Below are 24,773 nucleotides of genomic sequence, written 5' to 3' on the forward strand. Positions count from 1 at the left end.
CCTGTTTGCTCTCTCTCTCTCAAAATAGATAAATAAACTTAAAAATTTTTTTTAAAAAGAAAAAAAAATCCTCTGACCTTTTTGTGCATAAAGTTTCTGTATTTATTTCACTAGGGTAGAAGGACTAAATTTCCGGTTGGTTGAATCTCTGACCCATTGGGAACTGTTTTGGGGGAGTGTGACTTAGTTTCCCAGAGTTTGATCACCCTTCTATGATGGTTAATTTTATCAACTTGATTTGGCTAAGGGAGACCCAGACAGCTGGTAAAACATTATTTCTGAGTGTGCCTGTGAGGGTGTCTCTGGAAGAGATTAGCATTTGAACCAGTAGACTGAGTAAAGAAGGTCACCCTTGCCAATGAGGTGGGGATCCTCCAGTCTACACTGAGGGTGTAGAGGAAGAAGAATGGAATAAGGCAGAGAAAGAATAAATTTGCTCTCTCAACTTGAGCTGAGACATTTCTCTTCCTGCCCCTCAGATATTGGTGCTCCTGGTGGATTTCTGCCTCACCAGGGACCAACACCATCATTCCCCCCTTTTCCCAGCCCCCATTCTCAGGCCTTTGGACTCAGACAGAACTATATTGCCAGCTTTTCTGGTTCTCCAGCTTGCAGATCAGGCTCCATAATCACAGGAGCCAATTCCTAGGATAAATATCCTCCTAATATCCTACTGCACAAGGCATTCCTGGTTCCGTTTCTCTGGAGAACTCTTGACTAATACGCCTATCTTGAACAATAGGTCCAATCAAATTTCTGATCAAATGCAGAAAAGTTGAGGCCCTGAGCCTCTGGTGCTTCACCCTGGTAATGCCACTTTGTGATGACACCCTGCTGAGCCGCCAGCCGGCTGGTCTCTCCAGATCTTAACTGCAACATGGAGAGCTTTCAGGTGACTGAGGACACTGAACAATGTTCTTACTGCTGAGGTGACATAATCACTTTGGGCATATTTGTCAGATGCCTTTTGCCTGATTCTCCCAAGGCTATCCAGAGATTAGACTAAGATTCCAAGATTCTGGCATAGACTTCTGCTTCAATTTGGCTGTCCAGCTGGACTCTTAAACCTCTGAAGGAGCTGAAGAGAAAACTGTGAGGAAGTTGGATATGATCACACCTGAGGGAGAAGGTTTGATTTAAGTTGCTCACCATTCATCCAACAGATATTTCCTTCCCAGAGTGTCTGCAGATTGAAAGCTTCAGGGTGGTGGTGCATGGGGGCCACAGAGTTGAATGAAGTTCCGCCAGCATATTTAAGATAGAGCCGGAATAGTTGGAACAATGTAAACTTCATCAGTGTTCTCTGGAGAAGCAGGGCATTAAATTAAATTAATCAATTAAGTTATTTAATTTTTTAAAATATAATTTATTGTCAAATTGGCTTACATACAACACCCAGTGCTCATCCCAACAAGTGCCCTCTCAATGCCCATCACCCATTTTCCCCTCTCCCCCACTCCCCCATCCACCCTCAGTTTGTTCTCTGTATTTATGAGTCTCTTGTGGTTTGCCTTCCTCCCTCTCTGTTTGTAACTATGTTTTCCCCTTCCCTTCCCCCATGGTCTTCTGTTAAGTTTCTCAAGATCCACATATGAGTGAAAACATGATATGTGTCCTTTTCTGACTGACTTATTTCACTCAGCATAATACCTTTCAGTTCCATCTATGTTGCTGCAAATGGCATGATTTCATTCTTTCTCATTGCCAAGTAGTATTCCATTGTATATATAAACCTCATCTTTATCCATTCATCAATTGATGGACATTTAGGCTCTTTCCATAATTTGGTTATTGTTGAAAGTGTTGCTATAAATATTGGGGTACATGTGCCCCTGTGAATCAGCACTCCTGTATCCCTTGGGTAAATTCCTAGTAGTGCTATTGTTGGGTCATAGGGTAGTTCTATTTTTAATCTCTTGAGGAACCTCCACACTGTTTTCCAGAGCAGCTGCACCAGTCTGCATTCCCACCAACAGTGCAAGAGGGTTCCCCTTTCTCCACATCCTCGCCAGCATCTGTTGTTTCCTGAGTTGTTAATTTTAGCCACTCTGACTGGTGTGAGGTGGCATCTCCGTGTGGCTTTGATTTGTATTTTGAAGCAGGGCATTTTATAGCAATTGTGTTTATCTAGGGTTACACATATACGGGGAATCAGATTAACTTACTTGTATTTAATTGGAAAGAAATTTGGAGACAGTGAAAAGAGGATTTACTGACTCCTATGGTTGCTAGTGTATATTTGTGGAAATGCCGTGTTTGACTTTATTTGTGAGTGGTTTTATATTTCCAGTATATTTGGTTCCTGATCTACTTATAAAATGTTTCTGAGCCTGTTCTGCATTCTTCTAACACTTCGTGATAAAAATATCTTTTGCTCTCAGTCTAGAGCTTTGTTTCTCCGGAAGGATATATATTACTTTCTTTCTTCTCTATTCATTTTCTATTCAGGCCAAGGCAATTCCCATTATTTGTTGAACATGTGCTGCGAGCACCTCAGAGCAGAAACTGAGTCTCACTGTCTCTCTTTTTCCCTCTGTGCACATGGGAGAGCAATGAAGAAGAGTTAACTTTTATTGAGCACTTACTACACAGACTTAAGCCCTGCATCCAGTGTATTTATTATCTGGTAGGGAGAGATGGCCAAGAACGCAAACAGCCAAAATAAGAAGCAAAGTCTATAACAGGCCACTAGGAGTCACAGAGTTCTGAGAAGGATCCTATTTGGTCTGAAGGTTTAGTAAAATTTTTATAGATGGATATGAAATTGAATTGGGCCTGGAATGATTGTTAGGATTTCAATGTTTCTTTCACATTATTGGTCACCCTTTAAGCAAGGTGCTGGGATTCAAAGTCTATGTCTAGCTGAGGACTTAGAGTCTAGCAGAGGAGACAACATATATACTCATTGAGACTCTTTTGGGAGCAAGTAAACAAAACCAGCTCATGCAGGCTTAAGCAAAAAAGGCACTTGAATGGCTGGTACAATTGTGAGTTCCAGGAAAGAAGGTGACATCAGGTGGCATCAGTCAAATAATGTGATCCCTGCCTGGGTTTCCGTCCCCCCCGGCCCCCCATTTCAATTGGCTTCCTTTATGTGGAAGTGGTTAGAAGTCAAGGTGTGGAAACTGGCCACAGACAACTTCTGGATGACATCATCTCAGCTAGTAGACCTAAGAGAAAGAGATCTTTTCACTTTCCACATATATGATCCTGAGAAAAGATGCTGATTGGCCTGGTTTAGGTCATGTGCCCATAACTATAGCCTGATGGTCCTGGAGCCGCACTGGGATTCATGCCAGATCCAGATGAGTGAAGGAAGGGCAATTATCTAACTGCACGGTGGATCTGTTGCCAAAAAAAGTGAGGGGCCATGGTAGAAGGGATGTTGGGTAGATGAGTACAGCAGATACCCTCGACAAATGTAAACAAAAAAGTTAGAATAAAATGTGGCAAGGGCTGTAATAGACATGTGCATTAAGTACCATAAGAATGCTGATAAAGGAGTGTGATTTATGTCATGGAGAGGACATTCCTGAGGGAGTAAAATACATAAGCAGTGGACAGAGGTAAGAAAGCAATGGAGAACTTATAGTCCAATTTGGTTCACTATTGGGTAGGTCTACCAAGAGGAACAGAAGGGACAGAAGATGATGGGGAAGGTTTTGGGAATACGTCTGAAGTGGGACACATTTGGACCCCACTGGGAAAGGCTTTTAATGCGAGCTCAGTCTTTACTTAAGTTGGTGGATTTAAAGGGAGGGACGTGATTGAAATTGTACTTCAGAAATGCTCCCCTGATAAGTGTGGGTGGCATACGGTAATGCTCTCCACTTCCTAACCCCTCACCCTGCTGGCCACTCCTCCCCCACCTTCAGAGCCCTGGGCCCCCTGGTAACTCCCCATGGCTTCTGCCTCTTCAGCCTTCAACTCTCCTGCACCTTCAATTTTGTACCATCTGGGGAAACCCTAACTCAGAGCAGGCCCCTCCTTCCATGCTCTCTCCAAACCTGACTCCGGTAGCTGAGCAGTGCTGGAGAAAGTCACCCATGACCAGCCCTTAGCACTGCAAGACAAACCACCTTCACTCCTCATTCCCTTTCCCACATGCTGACTTCAAACCTTCTCCACTCTTTTCAACTTCTCTCCTTCAGTCTCACCCCCCTGCTGCCCCCAGCTGGTGGATCTCACCTTCTACTTCACAAGAGAACTGAATCCCCAATTGGCCTCATCTCTCCTTCTCTTCCTTTTGCTTTTTAGGGGCAGTTCCTCTTCCTGTCTCAGCCCAGCCACTGCACCCATGCTTTGGACTCTGCTGCTCTGCCTCAAGCAAGTTGCCCTTAGACGATCCCTTCATTCTTCTGTGACCCCTCTTTTCAATCGGTATCTTCCCCATCAACATCAAACATATTCAATTCTCTCATCTTAATCAAACTTCTTGACGGACTTAGCTACAACCACCCACATTTCCTCCTCTTTTACTTACTCCTCAACCCACCCTGTCTGACTTCTACTACCATATTTCCATTGATCAGTTCTTGCTAAGGGGATCAGTTCACTTATTCACCTTTAACATTCTTAATTAACTACTTTCTCCTTTGATAAACTTTCTTTTCCTTGACTCCATGAGGCCACACTCTCTTGCTATTTTCCAAACTCTCTAGTCATTATTATTTTTTTGTGGTAAAACATACATAACATAAAACTTGTGTTTTTAACCATTTTTAAATATACAATTCCGTGTCATTAACAACATTCACCATGTTGTGCAACCATCACCACTATCTCTTTCCAAAACTTTATCACCCTGAACAGAAACTCTGTTCCCATTAATACATAGCTTCCCGTCTCTCCCTTCCCCAAACCCTGCTAGCTCCTATGAACTCGCCTATTTTAGATGCCTCATGTAGGGGCGTCTGGGTGGCTCAGTTGATTGGGCATCCGACTTCGGCTCAGGTCATGATCTCGCGGTCTGTGAGTTCGAGCCCCGCGTTGGGCTCTGTGCTGACAGCTCAGAGCCTGGAGCCTGTTTCAGATTCTGTGTCTCCCTCTCTCTGACCCTCCCCTGTTCATGCTCTGTCTCTCCCTGTCTCAAAAATAAATAAAACGTTAGAAAAAATTAAAAAAAATAGATACCTCATGTAAGTGGAATCATATAATTTGTCCTTTTGTGTTTGGCTTATTTCACCTATAATGTTTCCAAGGCTCATCCATTTTTAGCATGTAAGAACTTCCTTTCTTTTTATGACTGAATAACATTCCACTGTATAGGTATACTACATCTGTTGATATACCTTTTGGCTTTTGTAAATAATGCTACAATGAACATTGGCATACAAGTATCTGTTTGAGTCCTTGTTTTCAATTAATTTGGACATATACCTAAGAGTGAAATTGCTGGGTCATATGGTAATTATATGTTTAGCTTTTTGAGGAAACCCCATACTGTATTCCACAGTGGCTATGCCATTTTCTGATCCCACCAGCAATATATGAGGGGTCCAATTTCTCCACATCCTCACCAACACATTATTTTACATTCTATAAATTATAGTCATTATATTAGTTTGCTCAGTCTGCCATAACAGAATGCCACATATAGGTGCCTTAAACAACATACATTTCTTTTCTCGAAGTTCTCAAGGTTAGAGGTCCAAGATCAAGATGCCAGTAGGGTTGGTTTCTGATTAGGTCTCTCTTCCTGGCTTGCAGACAGCAACTTCTCACTGTGCCCTCACATGGCTTTTTTTCTGTGCATATGCAAGTAGAGAGAAGGTGTCCCTTTCTCTTCTTATAAGGACATCACTGCTATTGGATTAGGGCCTCACTCTTAGTACTTCATTTAACTTGAATTACCTCCTTACAGGCCCCATCTCCAAATACTGTAACATTGGGCGTTAGGGCTCCAACATACAATTTGGGTGGGGAAACACAAATCAGTCCCTAACAGTCATCGTAATAGGTGTGAGGTAATATTTCATTGTGGTTTTCTCTAGACATTTTTTTTTTATCTCCTTTGATGATTCAACTTCTTTGATGAATCTCGTTTTAATGTTGTAGGTGTCAAGACTTGTCAAGACTTGTCCAGAAGCCCTCTCCTCTTCTCATCCCATACTCTCTCTCTAGGCCATTTTGTTTTCCCCTATGATTTCAGTTACATGCCAATGAGTCCTAATTTTAAAATGGAGGGGCGCCTGTGTGGCTCAGTGTGTTGAGCATCTGACTCAATTTTGGCTCAAGTCATGATCCCAGGGTCTTGGGATCGAGCCCCTACATTCATTTCTACACTGAGCAGGGAGCCTGGTTGAGATTCTCTCTCTCTCTCTGCCCCTCCCCACCACTGGTGTGGTCTCGAAGAAGAAGAAGAAGAAGAAGAAGAAGAAGAAGAAGAAGAAGAACAACAACAACAACAACAACAACAACAACAACAACAACTCCTCTCTTCTGAATTCCAGACTTCTATTATCAACTCTATTCAATATTGGGATGCTTTATGTGTTGTCTATGTGTAAATAAACTTTTGTAGTGCTTACTATGTGCCAGGTACCATTTTAAGTGCTTTAGGTTCAGCTCATTTTCTCCTCATGACAACCGTATGAGAAAGGTCATATTATTCCTAGTTACAGGTGAGGGGGCTGTGGCTAACAGATTTACATTAATGTGAGTGTGCTCCCGTAGCTGGTAAGGAGCACAGCCTAGCTTCAAACCCAGGCAGATGGCTTCATAGTCCATGCTTAACTACTTTGTGATGCTGTTTCTCAAATAGCCCCTTAAACTCAGCTCGTCCAGGGTCAAAGTTCTGATTTTCCTTCCTGTATTAGTTTCCTAGAGCTACTATCACAAAGTACCACCAACTGGGTGGCTTAAAAAAACAGAGATTTGTTGTCTCCCAGTTTTGCAGGCTACAAGTCTGAGGTCTAGGTGTTGGCAGGGCTGGCTCCTGCTGAGGGCAATGAGGAATATTCTGTGTCATGCCTCTCTCCTGGCCTCTGGTAGCATAGGTATGCCTTGAACTATAGATGGTGTTCTCCCTGTGTCTCACATGGTCTTCTCTCTGTGCTTGTCTCTTTCCAAAATCCACTCCCCCCTTTCAAAAGGTTATTTATTTTGAGAGAGAGAGAGAGAGAGAGAGCGAGCAGGGGAGGAACAGGAAGAGAGGGAGACAGAGAGAATCCCAAGCAGGCTCTGTGCTCTGTGTAGAGCCTGACACAGGGCTTGATCTCAAGACCATGAGATTGTGACCTGAGCCAAAATCAAGAGTTGGACGCTTAACTGAGCCACCTAGGCGTTCCCCAAATTCTCCTTTTAGTAAGGACAGCAGTCATTTTGGATTAGGACCCACACTAATGTTAACTTGGTTACCTCTGTAAAGACCCTATTTCCAAATAAGGTCACATGCTGAGATACTGGCAGTTAAGATTTTAACATACCTTTTCTGAGAGGACACAGTTCAACCGATAACAATCCCCAAACCTGGCCTACCATGTTTTCCTAGCTCAGTGAATACCTTAATCATTTGTTCAAGTCAGAAACCTAGGAGTCATCCTGGCACTTCACTCTCTTTCCCACCCCGGCCCCACCATGTCCAATGCACTGCCAAGTTCCGTTATGGCTCCTAAGTCACTCTTCATATCTTCACTGCCCTCCATCTCCATTGCCACCATGATAGGTCGTGCTCTCATTCTCTCTCACCTGGACTTCCACAATAGCCTAGAAGTGGTTTCTACCCACCCTCCAATTCAATCTCTATGTTGTAGCCAGAGTGATCTTCCAAACCAGTTCTGGCATCTGACTGTATCCACCCATCCTCATTCCCTTCCTGAATTAAAATGCTTTGTTGGCTTCCCACTTGCTGTTAGGATATAAACCAAAATCCTTAACCTGGCCCATGAAGCCTCCCATGATCTGCCCTGGCTGCCCTCCCTAGCTCTACGCAGGCCACAATTCCCCTTCCTGTGCTTCTCTTTGTTTCTGGAGGAGCCTGGCTCCCTCCCACCACTGGCACTTCACCCTTCCATCTTCTGTGTTTAAATGCTCTCTCCAGCCCTTTCTCTCCTCTTTCTAATCTCCTTGATCTCTCAGCTCCTGTCCTTTTCTCTGGGAAACCTTCCCTGGCTCTCAAAGTTGGTTCAGTTTCCTTTATTATACTCTCTTATTGACCTGTGTTCCTTTTCTTCACCGCTTTTCCTTCTGTTTGAATTAGGCTCATTCTCAGTGGCCTTCACCAAACTGTCAGCTCCACGAAGAAAAGACCTGTTCTGTTCACTACTGTAGGCACTGCGCCTGTCGTGGACTACACACATTCAGTACGTATTTGCTGAGCAAATGAATAGATAGAGAGCTGCTTATTCTTCATTTGCCCTTACCCAATCCATTCCGTACTTCTCTGTACAGGGAGGCTGACCCTTGCAGATTGCAGACCTGATTCTGTTTGGCCGTCTGGCTTCTGAGTTGGAGCAGAGCATGGCTCCAATAGATCACAATGGCAGAAGAAGAGAGACGTTTCCCAGCTGCTTCCTTTCATGGTTGTAGCTCCTAAGGGGCAGGCAGCTCTGGAATATTTTGGCCCTAGGCATGGTTGTAGTTTCCCACTGCTACTAGTTTCTGGATGTCTCTGTATTGCTTAAAAGAATTCTTTACCTTGCCCACAACTCTGTGAGTAGATCTCCCGTGACCTGGCTAATAACACAGAAAGACCAGTTAAAAGACTACTGTCCAGGCAGTGAGGGCCCGTACCAGATACTCAGAAGAGAAATATGGGGAGAGGTATATGATAAATGAATCCTATACAGTTTAGTAACTGATTCCATGTATGAACTGCATGCTCTCTGGAGCCAGGAATTGTATTTCATTCATTCTTTAACCCCAATGCCTAGCTCTTAGTACATGCTCAATAAATAGTGGTGGAATGATTGTTTGGAAGGGTCAACAAAGGTTTAAGCCTGTGTGATTTCCCTTAAAGAAAGGGGAAATCAAGTCAACTTACAAGCAGTAAAGTAACAGTAAGAATGACACAGAAAGATACTGTGGAAATAGAATCATTTTTAGGGTCAGATGGATCTAAAGCCCAATTTTCCCACCCAACCTTGGGCAAATGACTTGACATCTCTTTTTGAGGTCAGTTTCCTACTTTGTAAAATGCGAGTAAAACTCTCCAACTCATAGAGCTGCTATGAGGAATACTTGAGATTATATATTCAGAGCATACACCCACCCTGAGTGAGACCCTCACCAAGCTAGACATCTTGAGGTGTGACACAGAGACCCAAAGACATCAGGGACATTCAGAGGGTTTCTCTTGAAGTATATTTCAGGTCACCATGAAACAAACCATTAGTTGTGGCTGTTATGCTCCTTCCTGGAATACCACTGCAGATTTTAAAATCTTCCTCAACCTGCCCGCTGTGGAATCCTAGAAAGTTACAGCTTGTGCCATTGTTCCTCAGTAGCTTGCATTTTAGCTCTCAGAACTCTGGGCTCTTCAGAGTGGGGCTGACGCTATGAGCCTTCCTCCTTTTATTGTGCTTTTACCTTAGGCACTTGTGTTAACACCAGTGGGAATACATTAACTCTGTAGCAGAGATGGAATTCAGACTCAAACCTTCCTTTCACCTTTGGTGCCCTTTATATCTTTTTCTCCTCTATTCTTCTCTGAATTCCCTTGGTCAAACCAATGCTATGGGTCTCAAAGATATAATTTCCCAACTGGACAGCTGCCTTCATATTTTAGTCTATTAAGAGGTCTCAAAATGGTTGTTTCTATTACTCTGTACTGAATTTGCTGAAAGAACCATAAATGCTTCCCCAGGAGACAATGCAGTTATGCGGATTGGGCAAACAAGAAGTTCCCTTTCAGAATATTTGTAATTCAGATAATGACCTCTGTTGACCTGCTGCCCAGGATTAACCTTCCCTTCTAAGTCATGACAGTTGACTTTCTTATCATTCTAGTTGTCACTCCTTTCTCCTTTAAGACATCTCTGTAAGACCTGTCTTTCAAAGCACCTCTATCTGTCAAGTTTTATTTCAGCATTCCAAGCCTCAGGTGTCCAAGAACACTGGTTCATCATGCAGGCTACTCTGGTTGAATATTCACAGCTTCACACACGTGCTATTTCTGTAAGTTTACCAAAGCAAGTTAGTGACTTCATGCAGAAAAAGTATGCTTTAAGGTGCAGATATTATGTATCTGAAATATGTATTAACATGTGGAAATAGTAAGATTGAAATACCCCTTAAAATTCACAAAATCCAATATAGAGGCAAAAAAAAAAAAAACCCAATAAAAAAATGTTGCAATGAGTTTTCATTTGAAGCATACAATTCATTCTTTCCTGTAACCTCCTTTTCTGGATTTTTTAGTCTATAGTTTCTTAGGTTTATATGAAAATACTCTTGCTTAAAAAAAAAAGAAAATACTCTTACTACCTCATGGAAATATTTGCATTCTAACCAAATAATTTCAGAACTTTTCAAAGGCTGAAGATCCGTTGCCTCCATTATTTTTGAGGTTCCTAGTATAGTACATTTTTTTAAATGAGGTTTGAAAATTACTGTGTTTTGAATGTTTACATTTTTAATAATCAATGCCTTTAATACAAAAAAAATTACAAAACAGTTGTGCTAGTCAGAAGAAAATTTAAAGATTTAATTTTTAGAAGCTACTTTATTAAGTTAGTTTGTTTGTTTTTGAGAGAGAGAGAGCAAGTGCATGAGGGGCTAAGAGAGTAGAGAGAGAGAATCCCAAGCAGGGTCCAGGCCAATTCAGGGCTTGATCTCATGAACCATGAGATCATGACCTGAGCTGAAATCAAGAATCAGATGCTTAACTGACTGAGACACGCAGGCACCCCAAGATTTACTTTTTAAAATCTATAGTACACTAAAGGTGATATAGTTTAGTCAGGGATCTCAATTTTAAATTTGGATGAGGCTGTCTTATTTCAATCCCATCAGCATATTTTTGTGTAATCTCTTTTGGAGGTAATGTCAAAAGCCTAAATGCAAGCCCCTTTATAAATGTAAGGACTGGGCCAGATAGCTTTCCAGCTCTGTGCCCGCTTCTTCTCCTCTTCCTTTCCCTCACCATAAACTGAGAATATTTAATCAATAATGGGGAAAGTACATTATTATTTAGTAATACATAGCGAATTAAAGATGTTGATCATCAGGTCTTATCCATTACCAGTTGTGTAAAGAAAAACCTTGAATAATCCTAGCTTGGGAAGTGTAACAAAGGGCAAATTCTAAGACCAGTTTCTCCCCCAGATGCTGAAGCCTAGGCTTTTCTTTCTTTCTTTCTTTCTTTCTTTCTTTCTTTCTTTCTTTCTTTTATTGAGAGAGAGGGGGAGCAAGTGAGTGAGGGCGGTGGGGTGGGGGAGGTGGGTAGAGAGAGAGAATCCCACAAGGGGCAGAGAGAGAGAGGGAGAGAGAAGTGGGGCTCACCCAAAGCAGGGCGCGTGTTCACCCGATGCGGGCCTTGAACTCACAAACTGTGAGATCAGGACTTGAGCCAAAGTCAGATGCTTAACTGGGTGAGCCACCCAGGTACCCAAAGCTTAGGCTTTTCTTAGCTAACTTTTATAGTATTGGTTTGATAAATCTTGTTTAGATCACAAGCTCCTTACGAGGAACTCTATTTATCCTGAGCTGTTACTAAAAACGGTAATTAATGTTATTGGGTAGTTCCCATTTAAACTGTTCAAGATTTTTTTTAAAGTTTATTTTTATTTATTTTGGGAGAGAGAAAGACAGCAGTCACACGTGCAAGAGAGCTGGAGGGAGGCAGAGAGAGAATCCCAAGCAGGCTCTGCACTGTCAGCCCAGAGCCTGATTCAGGGCTCCATCTCATGAACTGGGAGATCATGACTTGAGCTGAGATCAAGAGTTGGCCACTTAACTGACTGAGCCACCCAGGCACCACTCAACTGTTTAAGATTTAAACAATTGTCCATTTATGATATGGGCTCACTAACACTTACACATACATATTATAAATGTGGAAATATTCTGAACTCTGTGCTTGTGAACACAGATGCCATCACTGTTAGCCAACATATAATACATACATACAAGGACACATAAGTAAATACTGTTCACTCAAATGACTGCCCTTGATTTGGAAACACTCTGTCTCAATTTTAGTAGCATAGGAAAGACACTCAACCATCTGTGTGTAATCTGTAGTTGAAATTACCCTTTCCTGTAGATGAGTTGGCTGTTTCATGGTATAGTTGGAAAACTATAGAAACCAGGTATAGTTGGACTTAGATCCTTAGCCATCTTGTCCAGGGAACTACTGGGTCAGTGTGGCATGGGAGAGAGAGGGTGGGTGGTGCAGGAGAGACCCTCAAAGCAGCAGCAGAGAAAGGTCTAGGGACCAGAGTCATCCTAAGAGGCTAAGAAATCTCACTGTAACCTCATCTGCTCCAGGCCAGCTGGGGCAGAAAGTGGATAAATGAAGGTCAAGCAGCCTGGGTCTGAAGTTGAGCTTCTCCTTTTTGTAAAGGAGAAAGAGCCAAGTGGAGATGTAATTTCAGCAGAGATCACACAACAGGGTAGAGAACGGAGTGTTTAGAGAATAGAAGGAATTGATATGTATTATTTCTCTATTACACACCCAGAAAAATCATTTTGAGTGTCAACTTCCCCTTAAACATATTTAAAAGCTTATTAAACAAGTAATAACTATTTACTAATGTTATTTTAAAACATTTTATGCATTTTTAAAGTAATTTTTCTTCTTAACAAAGAATGCTTCTCCCCACAAAACACACTGTATTGCATTAATATGACTGCAAATTCCCCAGCACATAGTATAGACCAGAAAGGCAAAGTGGTCTTATGCATTGCTTTTCTGAAAAAGAAAACAGAATTGTCCTGTTTTTGTTTTTAATGTTTATTTCTTTCTGAGAGAGAGAAAGAGAGAGAGGGGGAGAGAAAGAGCAGGGGAGGGGCGGTGAGAGAGGGAGACACAGAATCCAAAGCAGGCTCTAAGCTCTGAGTTGTTAGCAGAGAGCCAAATACGGGGCTCGAACTCACGGACTGTGAGATCATGACCTGAACTGAAGTTGGGACACTTAACTGACTGAGCCACCAGGCGCCCCTGGAATTGTCTTTTTAAGAAATACAATTGGGAGGGGGGGCCTGGGTGGCTCAGTCAGTTAAGAGTCCAGCTTCAGTTCAGGTCACGATCTCAGGGTTTGTGGGTTCGAGCCCCATATCAGGCTCTATCTATGCTGACAGCTCAGAGCCTACTTGGGATTCTCTCTTTCTCCTTCTTTCTCTGCCCCTCCTCCACTCACACTTTCTCTTTCAAAATAAATAAACTTAAAAAAAAGGAAATACAATTGGTAAGTTGAAAACAATGAAAAGGAAAATATATCCATTAGAAAAAAGAGACCCTAATGATTGAACTTCTTGTTCTCCTTTAATAAATGTTAGTTTCTCTAGGTGGGTGTTACCACCTGGAATGACAGTAATCCTGAATAATGCAAACACAGGTATAATTATTTGGAACATCAACTGTTTTAACTAAGATGGCTGCAAAGTTGTTTTGTGTTGTTTGTTGTCTGTTTTTGTAACTGGAGATCTAGATTATAATTTTCAAGGGCTCTATGGATAAATGCTCCAATGTAAAGTGAGGGACTTTAATTGGAACACACTTTAAGATCTTTTCTTATTCTAAAACTAGGATTCTACTTTCATAAAATTTAGAAAGTTTTGTAGCAATATTTGTAGGTAATTTCCCCCCAGAATTTCTTTCATTTCTCTTTGACAACAAAAAAATGAAAAGGAATATGCTCCTGAGGGAATCTGCGACTGTTTGCTCAGACAAAATCAGCCATCATTCAAGGTTACACAGTGATTGTGTGGTAGAGAACAGATTGGCAATTACTTGGTTTTAAATTCTGAACTTGAAATTAAAATGAGAAAAAGTTCCATTAAGTGTCTTAAAAACCCCCACTGGTGTGAGTCCATCTATAGTTGCAAATGAGGGTCTTTAGCTGTGCCAAGTGGGCTCTCCAGGGAGCAGGTGCTGAGATGGGGAAGGGGTGGAAAAGGCTTCTGGAGGAGTAAAAGGTGAAGACAAAGGGGAGGCAAGCCAGCTTGGGCAGGGGGAGCCCTCCAACCCAGGCCAACTTGACAAAGGCTTTGCCAAAATCAGAGATGCTCAAAGCACAGCTTACATGGTAAAGAGCCCTTTATCTGGCGAAAAGATCTAGCTCTTGTACAGGGCTTGCCTCAGGCATTGCTGGGGACTTCCCTGGGAAGAGCAGAACCCCTCCATACCCCCCTCCAAAAACAAAAACCAAAAAACACCAAAAGAACAAAAAAACCTACAGCAGATCCTGAAGGAGGTATAAGCTGGAGGCTATCAGTCAACCTATGCTGCTCCCAGCTGGTGGGAAGGTGGGGGTAGAGAGGGATACCAGTGCCCTGTGCTGGGTGAGCCTCCCCTCACTCTCAAACCCCTCAAATCTCACCCATTTCCCTGACCAGCATCTTCTCCCTTACCCTAGAAGTCTAGTTTCTTCTCACTTTTTAAAAAATTTTTGTTTAATGTTTATTCGAGGGACAAAGAGCTTGTGGGAGAAGGGCAGAAAGAGAGACACACACAGAATCTAAAGCAGGCTGCAGGCTCCCGAGCTGTCAGCACAGAGCCCCACGCAGGGCTCAAACCCACAAACCATGAGATCACGACCTGACCTGAAGTTGGATGCTCAACCGACTTAGCCGCCCAGGCGCCACTCTTCTCACATTTTTATCCACAGAGCAGTTAGTACGATAAAAATAATTCTTCTTTCCTGGTGAGAGGAGTCAACTTTTATATTCAAAGAGTTCTACCTACTACCTGGTCTTTCCCCTGGCTATAAATATGAAATATAAAGCTGCTCCTTTAATATGAGAAAGTGGTTGTGGCAAATTCTTGCTCTAAATAGGACTTTCTCCTTTATTTTTTTAAATGTTTCTTTTTGAGAGAGAGGCAGGGGAGGGGCAGGGAGGGAGGGAGACAGAGAATCCGAAACAGGCTCCAGGCTCTGAGCTGTCAGCACAGAGCCCGATGCGGGACTTCAACTCACAAATTGTGAGATCATGACCTGAGCCAAAGTCAGATGCTCAACTGACTGAGCCACCCAAGCACCCCAGGATTTTGTCCTTCTTCTATTATTATTATTATTTTTACCAGTTATTTATTCTTGAGAGACAGAAAGAGACAGAGCACAAGGGGGGCGGGAGGGGCAGAGCAAGAGGGAGACACAGAATCTGAAGCAGGCTCCAGGCTCAGAGCTGTCAGCACAGAGCCTGATGCGGGGCTTGAACCCACAAACCACGAGATCATGACATGAGCTGAAGTTGGATACTTAACTGACTGAGCCACCAAGGTGCCCCTCTCCTTCTTATTATAAACACAAACAACTAAGGATGCCCAAAACAGGGAGTGACATTTGGGAGCAAAAGCTGACAGGTTTACTGCCCTGGATACACTCCCCGCCCTTCTGACTTCTTGCCTTCTCAGCTTTGGGGTTTAATGGTTTACCTACACCAGAGACTGATTTAGGGTAGGAGTGGTAGAAGCTGAAGAATCATTTTCTTAAATATTCACAACTAAATCCCTAAAACAGCATTTTGAGGAATCTGACTACATCCCTTGCCTCTACTTGCCATTTGATAAATGTTGATTGTGCTATTTAATTAATTCTGTAGAGAACAGGAATTTTACTCCATAAATTCAAAAGTACAAGAAATAGCATATTCGTGATTTTTTAAAAACCAAATGGGCACCCCTGTGTCTTTCCTGTATTGAAATTTGGGAGTTTTATTGATATGTATAATTTTGAGGGATTCTTTTATAGGATAGATTCTTAAACATGGGATTTTTAGGACAGAAGGTCAATATATTTCAAATCTGAACATACAGTTCCATATACTGCCCCACACCCAGAAGTATGAAAGTTCCTGATTATCTACACCCTCACCAGCCTGGAAGTTATCAATCTTTTCAACTTTTGCCAAGCAGATGGGCAAAAATTCAATTTTGTTATTATTTTAATTTGCGTTTCCCTGGCTACTGGTAATAGTGAGCAACTTTTTTAAAAGTCTATTTATTGAGAGAGAGAGAGAGAGAGAGAGAGAGAGAGAGAGAGAGAGAGAATCCTAGGCAAGTTCTGCACTGCCAGCACAGAGCCTGATGTGGGGTTTAAACCATGAGCCGTGAGATCGTGACCTGAGCCGAAATCAAGAATCAGAGGCCCAACCAAATGAGCCCCCCGGGGATCCCCCAGGATGGAGCAGCTTGTAATGTCTCTACGGCACCTGCACTTCCTTTGGTCCACTGGCTCATTTGTCTTCTTACTGATTTATAAAAGCCTTATGTAAGTAAGGGCTCTTAACTCTCTTTTGTGTAGTGTGCGACAAATATTTTCTTTTACCACTTGTCTTTTGACTGTCTATGGGCTAGCAAAGACAGAACCTCCTGCCCCTCAGCTCACAGTCCAAAGGGGGCATCAGATGAAAGATGGATAATAATAAGACCACTTGATAAAGGTATATACAGATAATACATCACAATAAATGCCACAGGGGGCACTCCTAATATCTTCAGCAGGCAAAACTTGTTTTCATGTTAAAAAAATGCTTTTTAATGTGTAATGAACACAAGGTAACTCCATTGATGGCCACTGGCATACTTTTGTCATGAAGTCAGGCATAAAGATCACTACTTTAAGATTTTGCAAGAACTTGACCACTTTTAACCTCATTCAACTTCTACCACTTGTCACATGTCCTCTCTCAACCTGCCACCCCCAAATTCCATTCTTCCTCCAAGTGTTTCTATCCAGTCTTCTATTTTCAAAGTAATGGTATTTGTTAGTTTGTGATAGAGATTTTGGATAGATCTCCAGTGAGTCTTAGACTCTGAATATGCACATCAAAGAAACTGGAGAAGCCTTAGTGTCTTCAAATACTTGACTTTGCAAAGAGAAGTTTCAGACTTTAATATTTTTAAATTGGAGAATCTATTTTCTTGTTTAGTATTCACTTGTTTACCAAATATTAGATTGCATACCTTCTATATGCTTAGGCACTGTTTTAAATAGTGTGGATGTAACATTATATCCACATGTTCATGGAATTTACATCTTAGTTGGGTGAGAGAGAGACATTAAATGATAAAAATAGGGGCACCTGGGTGGCTCAGTTGGTTAAGTGTCTGACTCTTGATCTCAGCTCAGGTCATGGTCTCATGGTTCGTGGGATTGAGCCCTGTGTTGGGTTCTGCACTGACAGCATAGAGCCTGCTTGGGATTTTGTCTCTCCTTCTCTCTGTCCCTCCCTCACTCTCTTTCAAAATCAATAAATAAACTTAAAAAATGGTAACATAGGGGCGCCTGGGTGGCTCAGTCGGTTAAGCGTCCGACTTCAGCTCAGGTCACGATCTCGCGGTCCGTGAGTTCGAGCCCCGCGTTGGGCTCTGTGCTGACTGCTTAGAGCCTGGAGCCTGTTTCAGATTCTGTGTCTCCCTCTCTCTCTGACCCTCCCTCGTTCATGCTCTGTCTCTCTCTGTCTCAAAAATAAATAAACGTTAAAAAAAATTAAAAAAAAAAAGGTAACATAAGTTTATGTCAATGGTGATACATACTATAAAGAAGAATAAGACAAGATAAGAAGAGTGGTATGAGTTGAACTGTGTCCCCCCAAAATATGCTGATCTCGCAGTACCTGTGAATGTGACCTTATTTGCAAATCGGATCTTTGCAGATGATCAAGTCATGATAAGGCCATTAGTGCGGGCCCTAATCCAATAACAAGCGTCCTTATGAAAGGGGAAATTTGACACAGAGAGACATGTACACAGGGGGAACACGGCGTGAAGATGAAGGCACAGATCTGGATTATGCTTCTACAAGCCAAGGAACATCAAAGATTGCCAGCAAACCACCAGAAGCTAGGAGTGGGACATGGAATAGGTTCTCCCTCATGGTCTTCAGAAGAAACTGACTCTGGGGTACCTGGGTGGCTCAGTCAGGTAAGTGACTGACTTTAGCACAGGTCATGATCTTGCAGTCCATGAGTTCGAGCCCCATGTCAGGCTCTGTGTTGACAGCTCAGAGCCTGGAGCCTGCTTCGGATTTTGTGTCTCCCTCTCTCTCTGCCCCTCCCTGGTTCATGCTCTGTCTCTCTCTCTCTCTCTAAAAAATGAATAAACATTTTTAAAAAATTAAAAAAAAAAAGAACAAACTGACTCTATCAACACTTTAAACTCAGACTTCTAGCTTCCAGAACTGTGACACAATAAATTTCTATTGTATAAAAGTTTTAGATTGTATTTTGTTATGACTGCCCTAGGACACTAATACCAAGAGGGATATTCAGATTTTAGATGGGGTGATGAGGGAAGTTTCCATATGAAAAGAGAACAGAATACAGTCAAGAAGATAACTGGGAGAAGCATAGACCAGACAGAGGGAAGAACAGGTGCAAATACTCTCTGGTGGGAGCACATGAGTGGCAAGTGTAAGGATCACCAAGGTCAGGTTTCCTGATGCATTGTGAGCAAAGGGAAGGAAAGGGGGCGGTTAGAGATAAGGTCAGACCACATAGGGACCAACTGGCCATGTGTGGACAGTCGTCTTCTTCCCTGGGAAAGAAGAGAAGCCGTTAGAGGGCTGTGGGCAGAAAAATGCCATCATCATTGTCAAAAGCAGCACATTGAGTTTTTTGTTAAGGAGAAAACAAATTCCAAGTTCCTGATTTATGGTTTCGCTTATGCATCTGTTTTAGCCAGGACTCCTGGGGTTGCAAGTGACACAGAATCAACTCAAACTCTCCTAAGCAATGGAGGGAAGTTATTAGCTCATATAACCAAAAAGCTCATGAGTAATTTAGGCAGAGCTGTGGATAAAACCTGTATCATCAATAATCTGTCTCCTTTTCTACTTCTTTCAATTCTCCTTTCCTCTGTGTTGACTTTATTTGCAGGTAGGCTTTTATTATTATGTGGCAAAAGAACCGCTAGAGGCTCTAGACTTTCATGCTTCTTAGTATTAGAAATCTCAGGAGAGATTCTTTCTCTCCTACCACTCAAACAACCCCTCAAAGAGTGCCGTTGGCTTCCTTGGGTCATGGGCCTTGTCCTACAATAATCAGTGGTGGTTTCTAGAGATAGTTCTCTGACTAGCCTAAATCACATGTCCACTTCTGTGGCAAGGAAGCAGACCCACAGATTGTACTATCTAGGTAGATGAGGTGCATTTACCAAAAGAAAGAGTTACGTCAGGGCCACAAAGTTGTACAGCTTCAGAACTCTTATTCCTGTTCGAGTCTGTATGAATGGGACTCACTGCAGCATACAATCCCTGAGAGAGCATACATGGTGGTCCCTGGTTCTCTAACCTAAGGAATGGGGAAAGGAAGCTGTACATGCAAAAATAACAGGTGTCCCCTGTTAGATGTAGAAGGCAGAAGTCATGAGCATCCACTGATGTAGTCCATACAGGTCAACATTCCAGGAAGAGAGCAGGATGGAGAGGAGAAAGAACAGATCTGACTGGAAAGGTCAAAAGATATTTTGCCAGAAGTCTCTACAGGATTTCTACCAACCTCCAGGTATTTAGCTGGTATTGTGCTACCTAGATTGATCCCGTTCTTCTTGACCATATTTCATAATTCATAGATGCTGGATATGTATTAAAATATGCCAAAGTGCCTATCTGCTGATTCATGGGATACCCTGACAACTAGACAAGTTGTGTCAATTCCTGCTTTTCTAGTTTCAGAGTTATTTGCTGCTTTATTCCCCCTCCCCAGTCAACTCCTAAAAATGTACAGTCCAATTATACATACTTGGAACAACTCCCTAATTAAGTAATGAGATCCTTAAAGAAAGGCACTTCTGTCATACTGCTATCGCCTCTACTACTCATCTTGGTTTTTAAAAATCTAGAAATTTTGAAATATGAAAAACACCATGGAGAAAAAGATAATGTGTATCCATATATCCACCACCCTGATTTAGAAAATGTTAATATTTTGGGGCGTCTGGGTGGCTCAGTCGGCTGGGTGTCCGACTTCAGCTCAGGTCATGATCTTGCGGTCGGTGGGTTCGAGCCCCGTGTTGGGCTCTGTGCTGGTGGCTCGGAGCCTGGAGCCTGCTTTACATTCTGTGTTTCCCTCTCTCTCTGCTCCTCTCCCTCTCGCACTCTGTCTCTCTCTGTCTCTCAAAAATGAATAAATGTCAAAAAAAATTTAAATAATTTAATATTGTGACATTTGTTAAATAAAATATCACAGATAGAGTGTAAGCCTTCTTGTCACTTCTCATTACCTCCTACTCATTCATTCATTAATGCCGTCATTCATTACTTTCATTTTAAAAAGATTTATTGAGGATGCCTGGGTGGCCCAGATGGTTGAGCATCTGACTCCAGCTCATAGGTCAGGTCATAGTCTCACGGTTTGTGAGTTCAAGTCTCACATTGGGCTTGCTGCTGTCAGCGTGGAGCCTGCTTTGGATCCTCTGTCCACCCACCCCGCACCTCTTCCACTCTCACTCTCTCTCTCAAAAATAAACATTTTAAAAAATAAAATAAATAAAATAAAAAGATTTATTGAACAACTATATACTATGTTATAACACCATGGGATAAAAACAAATAAGATTGAGACTTACTTCCTTTCCTCAAGGTTCTCCCAATCTAGTAATGATATCCCCCAAATGATTGATAGTCTATTTTTAGTAGGTAGGTGTGAACATATAAAAGGGGGATGGACTAAAGAAATGACAGCTTCTGCATTGAAAAATTGACAATATAAGACCACAGTGGAAACCAAAGAGTGAGATGGATAAAATTCCAATTGCATTAACATAGTGACCACTTTGCCTCGTTTCTGATAGAATTGTATGGTAAATGCCCTTTTAGCAAATGAAAAACCTGCCACCAAATAGTTATTTGACACTGGTCAATTTTTATTACAGTTTTTGGTGCCTAGTCCATACTGAGCATAGAGACAGTATTAAAAGCTCAAAAAAAAAAAAAAAATCAATAGATAACTTTCAGGCCTAAAATTGTATAATTTTATACATTTTAAAAATTGTAATTGAAGAGAAAGAACTAAATACACTACACTGAAAAGCATAATACATTCAAATTCTTCTTATTCATAATTGACAATAAGTTCTCTAAAATCAGGTAACTGTAAGGCTTGCCTATTAAATGAGTAGTGGAAACTTTTCACAAGGGAAACTACTCTTTCAAGCTTGAATTTCTTCATATTCTGCCATTCTGCTGGGTCTGGTTTGCCTGGGTCTGCAATTGGGAAGACTGCAAGCCTATGTAGTGTCTTGGTGCAAATTAGGAAGTACCCCTTCTGGGCTCAGACAGCCCTGCCTGCTAGTGCCTCTGTGTGAAAAACTAGGCTCCCTTTCCGCAGAGACAGCCCCAAAGCAGCCCACACCAGCCCCACTCACCACCTTGGCCCAGCATGTTTGTGCACTGCACACTTTGTACAACCAGGTGCCTTGTTTCCAGTGCCAAAAGACATGGCTTTCAGCACACTACACCAAACACCTCCCAAGGCCGGGCACTTGGCCAGGCACTGGAAATAAAAGGGGGAGTAAGACAGAGTCTACCTTTGGTGTCTGGGAAGAGGGCCAGATAAACAGATCACCACAATAAGACCTAGTACAGTGATCAAGGAGAAACATAAACAGGATCACAAATGAAGGAACCACTCATTCTTCTTGGATGGGGCTGTGGTCATGGAAAACTCAGAAAGGAAGAGGCTTCTGCATTGGGGTTCATAGAATGAGTAGACGTTCATGAGGTGGGAAAAGAGCATTAGGACACTGATGACAAGGATAAGATTGAGAGTCTCTTCCTGCACCCCTGCTTTCTCAGGAAAGCACAGGGCTGCAGCTTTATCACTTTGACCTAGATTTTGGGTCCCACCATTTATGTTGGGTTTGTCTATGTCTCTTTTTGTCACTGAAGTGATCCAGACAAGCTTAGCAGTGAGGCTTGTATAAACAGTGTAAAAAACAGTGTTCATTTGCCAGGACTGTCCCTCCACATAGTTCTCTTGGGAGTCTGCAGAGGCAGGAGGTGGCTGGTCAAAGGCCAGGGATTTGGGAACATGGCCAAATGGCCTCCTTGAAGATATAGCACACAAGGACATTCCAGGAAGAGGGAGCAGTATAATACCACAGTATTTTGTTTGCCAGATGGAAATATCCTAGTGACAAACATATTTAATTTGGCTGCAGGTGTGACCCATGATTATGCAATAGAATTGTGGATCAGCTAGAATGTAATTTTTCAAAGACGTAGACTGCTCATTTCCCTAGAAGGATCAGTTACTTTTGCCCAGAAAAGCTGTTCTAAGACCACAGACTACATTTCTAACTCTAATGAACCTTTCCCCCTGTTGGCCTGTGCTACTGGTTGCTAGAAGAATCAGGAGGAAGCATGTGTAGAGCATAGCTCCACAGAAGCCACTGTGACTCTCAGAAAAACAACTAGATGTGTGTCCTTCTGGCAGGAAGTTAGAGAGGGCTTCTCTGGGTCATTAAGGGAGAGTGGTCATATGCAGTCATCAGACTGATTGTATAGGGTGGGGGCATCAGAGGCCATCACCTTTATTTCTTCCCCTATGGTAGGGACTCTGATGTTGCTGTGATGTACTAAAACGACAGTGTCCCCTGAACATGTTTGTGGAGTTCAAGGAGGACTAGAAGCTTCACTGAGCACTGTTCTGCACAATAAGGATATCAACAACAAACCTGCTGACTGTGTTTTTACTGATTAGTTCCAAACTAGCTATTCCAGGCCACACACTCATAAACTAGGTTCTCCTTTGATGACCCCTGTGTTGAAATAAAAGGAGGTGGTGAGTTTTGCAGCACCAGTCCTCAGGAACTGCCTGAGAGCCCTCATTGCAACAATCTGATAACAGCAGAGAGCACTGAGAAATACCTCCCCGCCCATGTTTTCGATCCTCCAGTGCTCCAAACATTCTTTCTGAGGCTCTCACTGACTAGGGAATGGAAAACCTTAGCCCATATTAGTACCTACGTAAGAGTCATCAATGAGAACAAGAGACAAACTCAAAAACACTTTGTAAACAAAAGAACATTCCTACTAAGTAGCCAGGCACATTAAAATATGGCATGTTAAAAAAAAATAATAACCAGACCAAGGATATGTTGGCCTGTATTTAAGGACCCTGCAAAAGGGGATCACATGTCAATGAATATCACTGAGAAAGTATCATAAAGACTTCACATTCTTCAGCTTAGGAATGTGAAAAAGATAACCCCATTCCAACAGTTGCATATGCCAAAACTACAGGAACCATCATTTATTTCTCTCCTCTCCACTACTTTTCCCCATCAGTCTGTCAGCAAGTCAATCTCCAAATTATATATTGATCTGTCCATTTCTTTTTATGTCCTCTACCATCATCCCAGTCCAAGCCACAATAATCTCTTGCCCAGACAACCTCAATATCCCACCTACTGGTTTTTCTATACTCACTTTGGCTCCCCTCTACCTCTGATTTCAGTATGGGAACGTCTTTCTGAGCATAAACTAATGGAAGAAATTAAGAAAGTAAGAATTATATACATTTGACAACAAAGAAAGCTTAAAATCTTGAATGTTAAAAAACATCACCACACAAAGCCCTTAGCAGAAGTGAGAGGGTTGGGGCAAAGAAAAAATTTACTTTTTACTATATTATCACTTATTACTATACTTACTATATTATTTCTGTATTATTTAATTCATTCAGTGAGTATGTATTTTAAAACTTCTTTTTTTTTAATGTTTATTCATTTTGAGAGAGAGAGAGAGACAGTGCGAGCAGGGAAGGGGCAGGAAGAGAGGGAGACAGAATCTGAAGTAGGCTCCAGGCTCTGAGCTGTCAGCACAGAGTCCAACGCGGGACTCAAACCCATGAATGGCGAGATCATGACCTGAGCAGAAGCTGGACGCTCAACCGACTGAGCCACCCAGACACCCCTCAGTGAGTATGTGTTTTAAAATAAAAAAAAAAAAAATTGACACAAAAACCATATTATAAACAACAAAAAATAAAGTGTTAACGTAGTTGACACAAATATAAGACTAATTAGATTTGAGAGCCTTAATATATAAAAGCTCATACAGATCAAAAAGAAAAACATTAAGACCATCAGCATTAAAATGGGTAAGGAAAAAAAAATTATACTTTGAAATAAACTACTAGGTTTTTAACAAAAAAAACAATGAGTAAGGATGTTGACAATAAATCACTAGAAATCAAATATAAATACGTAGTAAACAAAAAATGTCCTATTTCACTGATGATTAAATAAATGAAAAATAAAAGTGAGATATCACTTTTGACATGTTAACATAGGAAGAGTGTTAAAAAATTTAATAGATCTGGGGCACCTGGGTGGCTCAGTTGGTTGAGCGTCCGACTTCAATTCAGATCACGATCTCATGGTTCATGAGTTCAAGTTCTGCATCTGGCTCAAGTGCTGTCAGTGCAGACCCCACTTGGGATCCTCTGTCCCCACTCTCCCCTGTGCCCCTCCCCTGTCTCTCTCTCTCAAAAACAAATAAAAATAAACAAATTAAATAAAATAAAGTTCACAGCTCTGTATTAAAGTTCTTAAAAAGAATTAATAAATCTATGACTTTCATCCACATTTTGTGGGAAGACATAATTTCTTTGGTAAGAATCGTGACAATGCCAGACGTCTCAAAAGTTCACAGCATTTGACTAGT

The 24,773-nt window shown here is 41.9% G+C and overlaps 1 long non-coding RNA gene across 5 annotated transcripts in view; it reads right to left on the reverse strand.

Moving 5' to 3' along the window:
• Window positions 1-24,773, reverse strand: part of LOC109269516 (uncharacterized) — a 60,601-nt gene that overhangs the window by 24,938 nt on the left and 10,890 nt on the right. For 4 of the 5 annotated variants that reach the window (XR_008420050.1, XR_008420049.1, XR_002081119.2 and 1 more), the window contains exons 3-4: window positions 23,535-23,588; window positions 1,150-1,303 (exon numbers count right to left, since the gene is read on the reverse strand). This is a non-coding gene — a long non-coding RNA (uncharacterized LOC109269516). The remainder of the gene's footprint in view (window positions 1-1,149; window positions 1,304-23,534; window positions 23,589-24,773) is intronic. The other variant, XR_008420048.1, reaches the window with a different exon arrangement.

This window comes from Panthera pardus, unplaced genomic scaffold (genome assembly GCF_024362965.1).
Source record: "Panthera pardus isolate Hobbes unplaced genomic scaffold, ASM2436296v1 HiC_scaffold_7, whole genome shotgun sequence".
In the NCBI taxonomy this organism is placed as follows: Eukaryota; Metazoa; Chordata; class Mammalia; order Carnivora; family Felidae; genus Panthera; species Panthera pardus.